Source organism: Physcomitrium patens, chromosome 4 (assembly GCF_059467195.1).
Source record: "Physcomitrium patens ecotype Gransden chromosome 4, ASM5946719v1, whole genome shotgun sequence".
Classification (NCBI taxonomy): Eukaryota; Viridiplantae; Streptophyta; class Bryopsida; order Funariales; family Funariaceae; genus Physcomitrium; species Physcomitrium patens.
Window position 1 is genome coordinate 11,894,347 of NC_143413.1, and position 9,964 is coordinate 11,904,310.

General features: G+C 37.9%; 1 long non-coding RNA gene across 1 annotated transcript; it reads left to right on the forward strand.

Moving 5' to 3' along the window:
• Positions 1-4,593, forward strand: LOC141045292 (uncharacterized). The gene is made up of 2 exons (XR_012217335.2): positions 1-3,137; positions 3,649-4,593. It is a non-coding gene; the product is annotated as an uncharacterized LOC141045292 (long non-coding RNA).
• Positions 4,594-9,964: the final 5,371 nt, after the last annotated feature.

Here is a 9,964-nt window from a genome sequence, read left to right on the forward strand (position 1 = left end):
AGGAGTACGACTGTGAAAGAAGACAGTATGTCGGAAAACGAGTACGTCCAGCTACAATAGGGACCGTGCGGCTGGAATCTTGTACAACTTCTAATGAAGGTCCTATCCTCTCCTCAGAACCATCTCCTTGTTTTATAATAGATGTGCGTTTAGGACCTAATAATTACAAAGCCTCTGCCTTGATAGATTCAGGAGCCTCAGCTTGTTTTTTAGATGAAGAATTTGCTAGATGTCATAGAATATCATTAATACAAAAAACTAAACCTGTACACGTAGAAGTTATAGATGGTCGTCCGTTGTCTTCTGGAGATGTAACTCACGAAACACTTCCTGTAGATGTAGTAATAAATGGTCATAGTAGTTGCGTAATTTTTAATATAATTAGATCTCCCTCTAATCCAGTAATTTTAGGCTTATCATGGTTAGAAAAGTATAATCCTCGAATAGATTGGATTTCTCGTAAACTTGATTTTCCTCGGAGCATTAGTAACAGTTCTATTAATCAAGTAAAAAACCATGAGTCTAGTATAGAAAAACCCGCACTTATAGGTGCAAAAGCATTTATACACGCAGCAAAAGAAGGATCAACTTTTGCTATTTATGCTGCACCTATTTCTGAAAGCGTAAAGACTTCAAGTGGCATTCCAAGTCAATATCAGGATTATCAAGACGTTTTTGAGAAAAAGAATGCAGATATTCTTCCTGAGCATCGCCCATACGATTGTTCAATCGATCTCAAGGAAGGAACTCAGCCACCATTTGGACCAATTTACAGTTTATCGCAAGATGAGTTGGCTGAACTCAAGACATATATTGACGAGAATTTAGCGAAGAATTTCATACGTCATTCAAAATCTCCAGCAGGAGCTCCAATTTTATTCGTAAAGAAAAAAGATGGATCTTTACGAATGTGTGTTGACTATCGAGGACTCAACAAGATCACAATCAAGAACAGGTATCCATTACCTTTGATATCAGGACTCCTTGACCAGTTAAATCAAGCTAAGATCTATACAAAAATAGATCTAAGAGGAGCATATAATCTAGTACGGATCAAAGAAGGAGATGAATGGAAGACTGCGTTTCGAACCAGGTACGGACACTTTGAATACAATGTCATGCCTTTTGGACTCACGAATGCACCAGCTGCTTTTCAACATCTCATGAATGATGTATTTCGTGAATTCTTAGACAATTTTGTCGTCTGCTATCTAGACGATATCCTGATCTATTCCAAGAACGTTGAAGAACATGAAATACATGTTCGTCAAGTATTACAAAAACTTAGAGATGCAGGATTGTACGCCAAGATGGAAAAGTGTGTATTTCACACTACTCAAGTTGACTTTTTAGGATACATCATTTCAAATGATGGTCTCATGATGGATTCTAAGAAAGTCCAAACAATCATGGATTGGAAGATTCCAAAGACTGTAAGAGATGTCCAATGTTTCTTGGGATTTGCCAATTACTATCGGATCTTCATCAAAGACTTCTCACGAGTTGCAGCTCCACTTACACGCTTGACTAGTAAAGATAAATTTCAATGGAATCAAGAAGCGGAAGCAGCATTTGAAGCCTTGAAGACATCGTTTGTCTCTGCACCAGTCTTATATCGTGTTGACTTTTCCAAGGTATTTTTTATGGAAACAGACGCATCGGATTTTGCCTTGGGTGCAGTTTTATCACAAATGGGAACAGATGACAAACTTCATCCGATAGCTTTTCATTCAAGAAAATTCTCAGCAGCCGAGATCAATTATGAGATCCACGATAAAGAACTTCTTGCGATCGTGGATTCCTTTCAAGAATGGCGTCATTATCTAGAAGGCGCTTCTAGTCCAGTCACTGTGTATACAGATCACAAGAACCTCGAGTATTTCATGTCAGCACGCGTGTTGAATCGTCGTCAAGCTCGTTGGAGTATGTCTTTGTCAAGATTCGACTTCATTATCACTTATCGGCCAGGAAAACAACAAGGTTTGTCCGATGCCCTGTCTAGACGTTCTTATTTTGCACCAAAAGAAGGAGATGCAGCTTTTGAGCAACAAAGAACGGTCCTCTTGAAACCGGAGCAATTTCATCTCCGAGCAGTGAAATCAACATTGACTGTTGATTCAACTTTTCTCAAGCAAATCCAGTCCAGTATGTCCTCAGACCCTCTTGTTCATGATATCGAGAATAATTCTTCCAAGTCTCATGATTCTTCTAAGTTCGAGTTCAAGAATAATCTATTATATTTTGAAGGACGCCTATATGTTCCAGAAGGAAAAGCACGTTTGCGTGTTCTTCAAGCACGTCATGACTTTCCAGCAGCAGGGCACTTTGGATATAATAAGACTCTGGAACTCATATCAAGAGATTTTTGGTGGCCACAAATGTGGAAGTCAGTCAAAGACTTTGTACAATCATGTGATATTTGTTCAAGATCAAAAATTCCTCGACATCGACCTTACGGACTTCTTCAGCCATTACCTATACCAGAACAACCATGGTCTTCTGTTTCTATGGATTTCATCACAGATCTTCCAAACTCAAGATCTTATGATTCTATATTTGTGATAGTAGATCGTTTCACCAAGATGGCACATTTTATGCCATGTACAAAATCTATCACAGGTGAAGAAACAGCTAAGCTTTTCATTGATAATATCTATCGCTATCATGGATTACCTAAAGATATCATATCGGATAGGGGAACTCAATTTGTGTCGAGATTCTGGAGGACTCTTTTCAAGATTTTAAAAGTGGACATAAAGCTATCTTCAGCTTTCCATCCTCAAACTGATGGACAAACAGAGCGCGTAAACCAAGTCTTGGAACAGTATTTAAGGTGTACCATCAACTACCAACAAGATGATTGGACAAACCTTCTGCCATTGGCAGAGTTTGCTTATAATAATACGGTACATTCCTCCACGCAACAAACACCTTTCTTTGCCAATTATGGCTATCATCCACGACTTGATACTTTTGATTTTTCAAAAGTTGATAATCCTGCAGCACAAGATATGGCAAATCGGTTGTCAGAGTTACATGCAATAATGAAGGCGCAGTTGAAGAAAGCTCAAGAACGACAAAAGATAAATGCAGATGTATATCGTAAAGAGCAACCACAACTCAACGTGGGTGATAAGGTATGGCTACTTCGTCGCAATATCAAGACCACTCGACCTTGTGACAAATTGGACTATCGTAGGCTTGGCCCCTTTTCTGTTTCTGAACAGATCAACCCAGTTGCATATCGGTTACATCTACCGGAGTCAATGAAGATCCATCCTGTATTCCACGTGTCTCTTCTTGAACCATATAAGACAGTGGATATACAAGGAAGAAGACAAATGCCACCGCCTCCTATAGAAGTAGATAATAATGAAGAATTTGAGGTGGAAGAGATATTAGACTCAAGGCGGTGCCGAAATAAGCTAGAATATCTTGTTCATTGGCGCGGATATGATATTAGTGAGCGCACATGGGAGCCATCCAGGAATCTAGCAAATGCATCAGCTAAAGTCAAAGTTTTTCATCAACGACATCCATCAAAACCAAGATGAAAACCTCTCTTATAAAAGAGACAAGATTGAGGCAAGATAACATTCAAATTCCTATCCTTGTTTGTAACTTCTTTGCATTTGTGACGCTAATTAGATGGAGAGCCAACAACCAGCGGATTCAACTCAAGAACCTTCGTTTGTTGACTTACCGGATGAGACATTACGATTGTCACAACCTTCAAGACGACGCAACCGAGATGAAGATCCTCAAGAACGACATGTTCTTCCTCGAATAGATGGTGAGATACAACGCGTTTGGTATCACGACCTTGGAAGAGATTCTCGATGTTTGGTGATATTATTGGAGATAGAAACGACTCCTGATGGTGTTTCAAATGTATTATTTGAAGGAAGTTATGAAGGCCTCAACAGTGATCAAATAACAGGGTGGTCTTCTCGCCCTGGAATGGGACACTATCGATGGCTAAGAGGACCCATCAACTATCTTCGAAGAGAACAAAGATCAGAGTATGTAGCAAATACAATTCGCCGCATATTAGATTTTCTCAATATATAATCACCGCTCCTCGTGGAACTCGTCCCTAGAAGGGGGGGTAATGTCACGGACATACATATAATTACCTATATGAATAGATAAAAGTATGTAAAAGTAGATAAAAGTAGGTTAATTGTGTAATATCTTCTAGAGAAGCTTCTTAGAAGCTTCATAGACGCTGCTTTGACTTTATAGGAGTCTATAGTTGACTTTTAGGTTAGAAACTTGGTCAACAAGTTAGCCATGTGCCACACATGTTGGAAGCTTAAAGAACAAGCTAACTACGTGGTCCATCCATAGAAAACTTGCCTTGCAAGCAAAGGCATGTGGCCTAGAAAGTCAACATATATTGGAGGTCTTATAGAACATCGCCACGTGGCTTCTAGTTAGATAGTATATATAGAGGCAAGAGTGAAGCCCTCTTCACTCTTGTCAACTCCTTTCTTGCTTCTAGTCTAAGTTTCAAGGGTCTCTAGTTTTCTTGTATTTTGGCAATAGCCATTCCAGTTTCTTTCTTAATATACATATTTCTATTTTGTCCTATTTCTTTTTGAGAAAAGTCTCACTTACTCTTTAGCTTTCATCGAGTTCTTGTCCTTGACACCTGTTTCTACTGGTGGAAAGACTTCAAGTGGCATTCCAAGCCAATATCAAGAATTTCAAGATGTATTTGAAAAAAAGAATGCGGATACACTCCCGGAACATCGTTCCTATGATTGCTCAATTGACCTTCAAGAAGGAGCATAACTGCCATTCGGACCAATCTATAGTTTATCACAAAATGAATTGACTGAACTCAAGGAGTATATTGAAGAAAATCTAGCCAAGAATTTCATATGCCATTCTAAATCTCCGGCAGCTCCAATTCTATTTATGAAGAAAAAAGATGGATCATTGCGGATGTGTGTTGATTATCGAGGACTCAACAAGATTACTATCAAGAATAGGTATCCACTACCTTTAATATCTAGACTTCTTGATCAACTGAATCAAGCTAAGATCTATACAAAAATAGATCTCCGGAGAGCATACAATCTAGTATGCATCAAAGAAGGAGATGAATGGAAGACTACGTTTTGAACTAGGTATGGACATTTTGAATACAACGTCATGCCTTTTGGACTTATAAATGCACCAACAGCTTTTCAACATCTAATGAATGATGTTTTTTGAGAGTTTTTGGATGATTTTGTGGTTTGTTATCTAGATGACATCTTGATCTATTCTAAGAATCCAAAAGAACATGAACTTCATGTTCGTCGTGTGTTACAAAAATTAAGAGATGCAAGACTCTATGCCAAGATAAAAAAGTGTGAATTCCACACTACTCAAGTCAATTTCTTAGGTTACATCATTTCAAATGATGGACTTATGATGGATCTTAAGAAAGTTCAAACTATTATAGATTAGAAGATCCCAAAAATGGTAAGAGATGTCCAATGTTTTTTGGGATTTGCGAACTACTATCGAATCTTCATCAAGGACTTCTCTCGAGTTGCAGCTCGACTTACACATTTGACTTGTAAAGACAAACTCCAATGGAATCAAGAAGCGGAAGTCGCTTTTGAATCTTTAAAGACAACGTTTGTTTCTACACCAATCTTGTATCGTGTTGATTTTTCCAAAGCATTCTTTATGGAAACAGATGCATCAGACTTTGCTCTGGGTGTAATTTTATCACAAATGGGAACACATGACAAACTTCATCCAATAACCTTTCAATCAAGAAAATTCTCAACAATAGAAATCAATTATGAGATCCATGACAAAGAACTTCTTGCAATCGTTGATTCTTTTTAAGAATGGCGTCATTATCTAGAAGGCGCTTTCAGTCCAATCACCGTGTATATGGATCACAAGAACCTCGAGTATTTTATGTCAGCACGCATATTAAACCGTTGTCAAGTACGTTGGAGCATGCTCTAACGTTTCAGCAGCAAGATATTTTGGATATAATAAGACTTTGGAGCTGATATCTAGGGATTTTTGGTGGCCTCAAATGTGAAAGGCAGTCAAAGATTTTGTACAATCATGTGATGTTTGCTCAAGATCAAAAACTCCTCGTCATCGACCTTTTGGACTTCTTCAGCCATTACCCATTCTAGAACAATCATGGTCTTCTGCTTCTATAGACTTCATCACGGATCTTCTAATTTCAGGTTCTTATGATTCTATATTCGTGATAGTAGATCGTTTTACTAAGATGGCACATTTTGTACCATGTACAAAATCTATCACAAGTGAAGAAACAACTAAGCTCTTTCTTGACAATATCTATCGCTATCATGGATTATCCAAGAATATTGTATCAGATAAAGGAACTCAATTTGTATCAAGATTTTGGCGGACTCTTTTCAAATTTCTTAAAGTGGATATTAAACTATCTTTGGCATTCCATCCTCAAACTGATGGACAAATAGAGCGTGTTAATCAAGTTTTGGAGCAATATTTAATATGTATCATTAACTACCAATAAGATGATTGGACAACTCTTTTGCCATTGGCAGAGTTTGCTTACAATAACACGGTACATTCTTCTACAAAACAAACACCTTTCTTTGCTAATTATGGTTATCATCCACGACTTGATACTTTTGACTTTTCAAAAGTTGATAATCCTATTGCAAAAGATTTGGCGATTCATTTATCAAAGCTACATGCAATGATAAAGGCGCAGTTAAAAGAGGCTCAAGAACAACAAAAGGTCAATGTGGATGTCTATCGAAAGGATCAATCAGCATTCCACTTGGGTGATAAGGTATGGCTACTTCGTCGCAATATCAAGACCACTCATCCTTGTGACAAGTTGGACTATCGAAGACTTAGACTATTTTTTATTTCTGCACAAATCAATCTAGTTGCATATCGTTTACATCTACCGGAGTCAATGAAAATCCATCCAGTATTCCACATGTCTCTTCTTGAACCATAGAAGACAGTGGACATACCAAGAAGACAACAAGCTCCACTTCCTCCTATAGAAGTGGACAATAATGAAGAGTTTGAAGTAGAAGAAGTCTTAGATTCAAGGTGGCACCAAAATAAATTGGAATATCTTGTCAATTGACGCGAATATGATATTAGTGAATGCACATGGGAGCCAATAAAAAATCTTGCAAATGCAGCAAAGGCGGTGGAGGCTTTTCATCGACGACATCCATCAAAATCAAGATGAAAACCTTCTTTATAAAAGAAACAACATCTAGGCAAGATAACATTCTACTTTCAATCCCTGTTCGTAGCTTCTTTGTAGTTGTGACGCTCAGGAGATAGAGAACCAACAACCAGCGGATTTGACTCAAGAGCCTTCATTTGCTGACCTATCGGATGAAACATTACGATTGTCACAACCTTCAAGATGATGCAATCGAGATGAAGATCTTCAAGAACGACATATTCTTCCTCGAATAGATGGCGAGATACAACGCATTTGGTATCACAATTTGGGAAGGGACTCCCGATGTTTCGTGATTTTGCTAGAGGTAGGAACAACTCCTGATGGTGTTTCAAATGTTCTATTCGAACGAAGTTATGAAGGCCTCAACAATGATCAAATAACTGGGTGGTCTTGCCGCCCTGATATGGAACACTACCGATGGTTGAGAGGCCCTATAAATCATCTTCGAAGAGAACAAAGATCCGAGTATGTAGCGAATATAATTTGTCACATCATAGATTTCCTCAACATATGATGATCGCTCCTCATGGAACTCGTCCCTAGAAAGGGGGGTAATGTCACGAACATACTCATGTAAGCTAGTAATTACATATACAAATAGGTAGAAGTAAATAAAAGTAGAAAAAAGTAAGTTAATTCTATAGTATTTAATATGGAAGCTTCTTAAAAGCTTTATAGACGGTGCTTTGACTTCATAGGTGTCTTTAATTGACTTTTTGGATTAGAAACATGGTCAACAAGTTGGCCATGTGCCACATATGTTGTTAGCTTGAAGATCAAGCTTACTATGTGGCCCACACGTAGAAAAACTTGCCTTGTAAGTCATGGCATGTGTCCTACAAAGTCAACACATATTGGAGGTCCTATAGAACATCGCCAAGTAGCCCCTAATTAGATAGTATATATAGAGACAAGAGTGAAGCCCTCTTCACTGTTGTTAATTCTTTTCTTGCTTCTAATCTAGTTTCAAGGGTCTCTAGTCTTCTTATCTTTTGGCAATAGCCATTCCAGTTTCTCTTTCAATATACATACTTATTTATTTATATTTTGTTACCTTTCTTTGAGTGAAGGCTCACTTGCCTGAATTTCTTTTTTATCGAGTTCTTGTCCTTGATATAGATTGGTTGAAGGCAAAGTTAGAAAAAGAGTATGAAATGAGTGATTTGGGAGAGCTTCACTATTGTTTAGAAGTGGAGTTTGTAAGAGATCGTGCTAAGAAGGCCATGACAATGAGCCAAAGCAAGTACATTGAAGAAGTATTGAAACGATTCAATATGGAGGAGTGTAAGCCTATTGGAACACCACTGGAGGCAAACTTGAAGTTGATGAAGCTCACGGATGAAGGGTTTATTGAAGTTGAAGGTCAAATATAAGGTGTTCTATACAAGGCAGCAATGGGCTCACTTATGTATGCAATGGTTGGCACAAGGGTGGATCTTGCATATGCGGTGAATGTTGTGAGTCAACACATGTCAAGGGATGGACCAATCCATTGGACAACCATCAAAAGGATCATGAGGTACTTAAAAGGCACTTTGAACTTCAAATTATGCCTTGGAGGTGATAACATTAGTTTGCATGGTTATTGTGATGCGAATTGGGTTGGAGATGCAAATGATAGAAGGTCAACAACGGGGTATGTATTCTTTATTGGAGTGGGAGCAATTTCATGGAATTGCAAGAGACAACCAATAATTGTAAGGTCAACAATGGAGGTGGAGTATATGGCAGCAAGCCATAGTGTAATGGAGGCAATATGGTTAAGACAACTTTTGGAGGACATTGGAGATGTGCAAATAGAAGCAACTCCAATGGAGTGTGACAATCAAAGATGTCTTACATTTGCAAAGAATCCAAAGCATCATTCAAGGACCAAGCACATTGACATTCAACATTACTTTATAAGAGAGAAGATTAAAATGGGAGTGATTGATATGAAGTATTGTTCAACGGAGGACATGCTTGCTGATTTGTTGACAAAGGCATTAGTAAAGGATAGACATCACATGTTGACAAAGGTATTAGGCTTAAAAGCCATTTGACCAATAGCAAAGTCGGAGTGTTAATATAAAAGTAAAAAATATTACCTTGTATAGGATATTACCTTAAGTAAGTTGCTAGTGGTCAAAGGTTTGACTCTTGGTATATGATAAGGACATCCAATGGATATAGGACGAAGTCATGGACCAAGAGTCAAAGTTAAAAGGATAAAGTATTAACAAGGAAATATCCAAAGACTAAGTATGAGTCATTAGTATGTGTCATAGGATACCCTCAAAGTTCGTGAGATGCCAAAGAATCTTAAAAGCATGTATGTAAGACGTAAGAGTAATTAGTATTGGACATAGGATACTCTTGGGACTCGTGAGATGCCAAAAAGATCCTAGGGCCATGTGTATAAAAGTCAAAGAATGGACGTTGTCTTTTAGTGCAGAAACTACCACCTATAAGTAATGGGTATTGGAAGTGAGAGACATCTTACTCTATACTCTTTTTATGTACAACTTTGCTGATGCTAAGTATTGTATCTTCTAAGTGCTTGTTTTCTTAATAATTAGACCTTCACTTCAGCCTTTATGGGCTGAACACTATGTACAAGTAGCCAACACAAAATAACAAAACAATTCAATATCTACACCCATAATCCCACGATCAAATATGGACAGATGTTCAAGCCCAAGAAACAAGAAGCTATTATTCATAAAAGTAATTCACATTCGGACACTTTACAAAAAA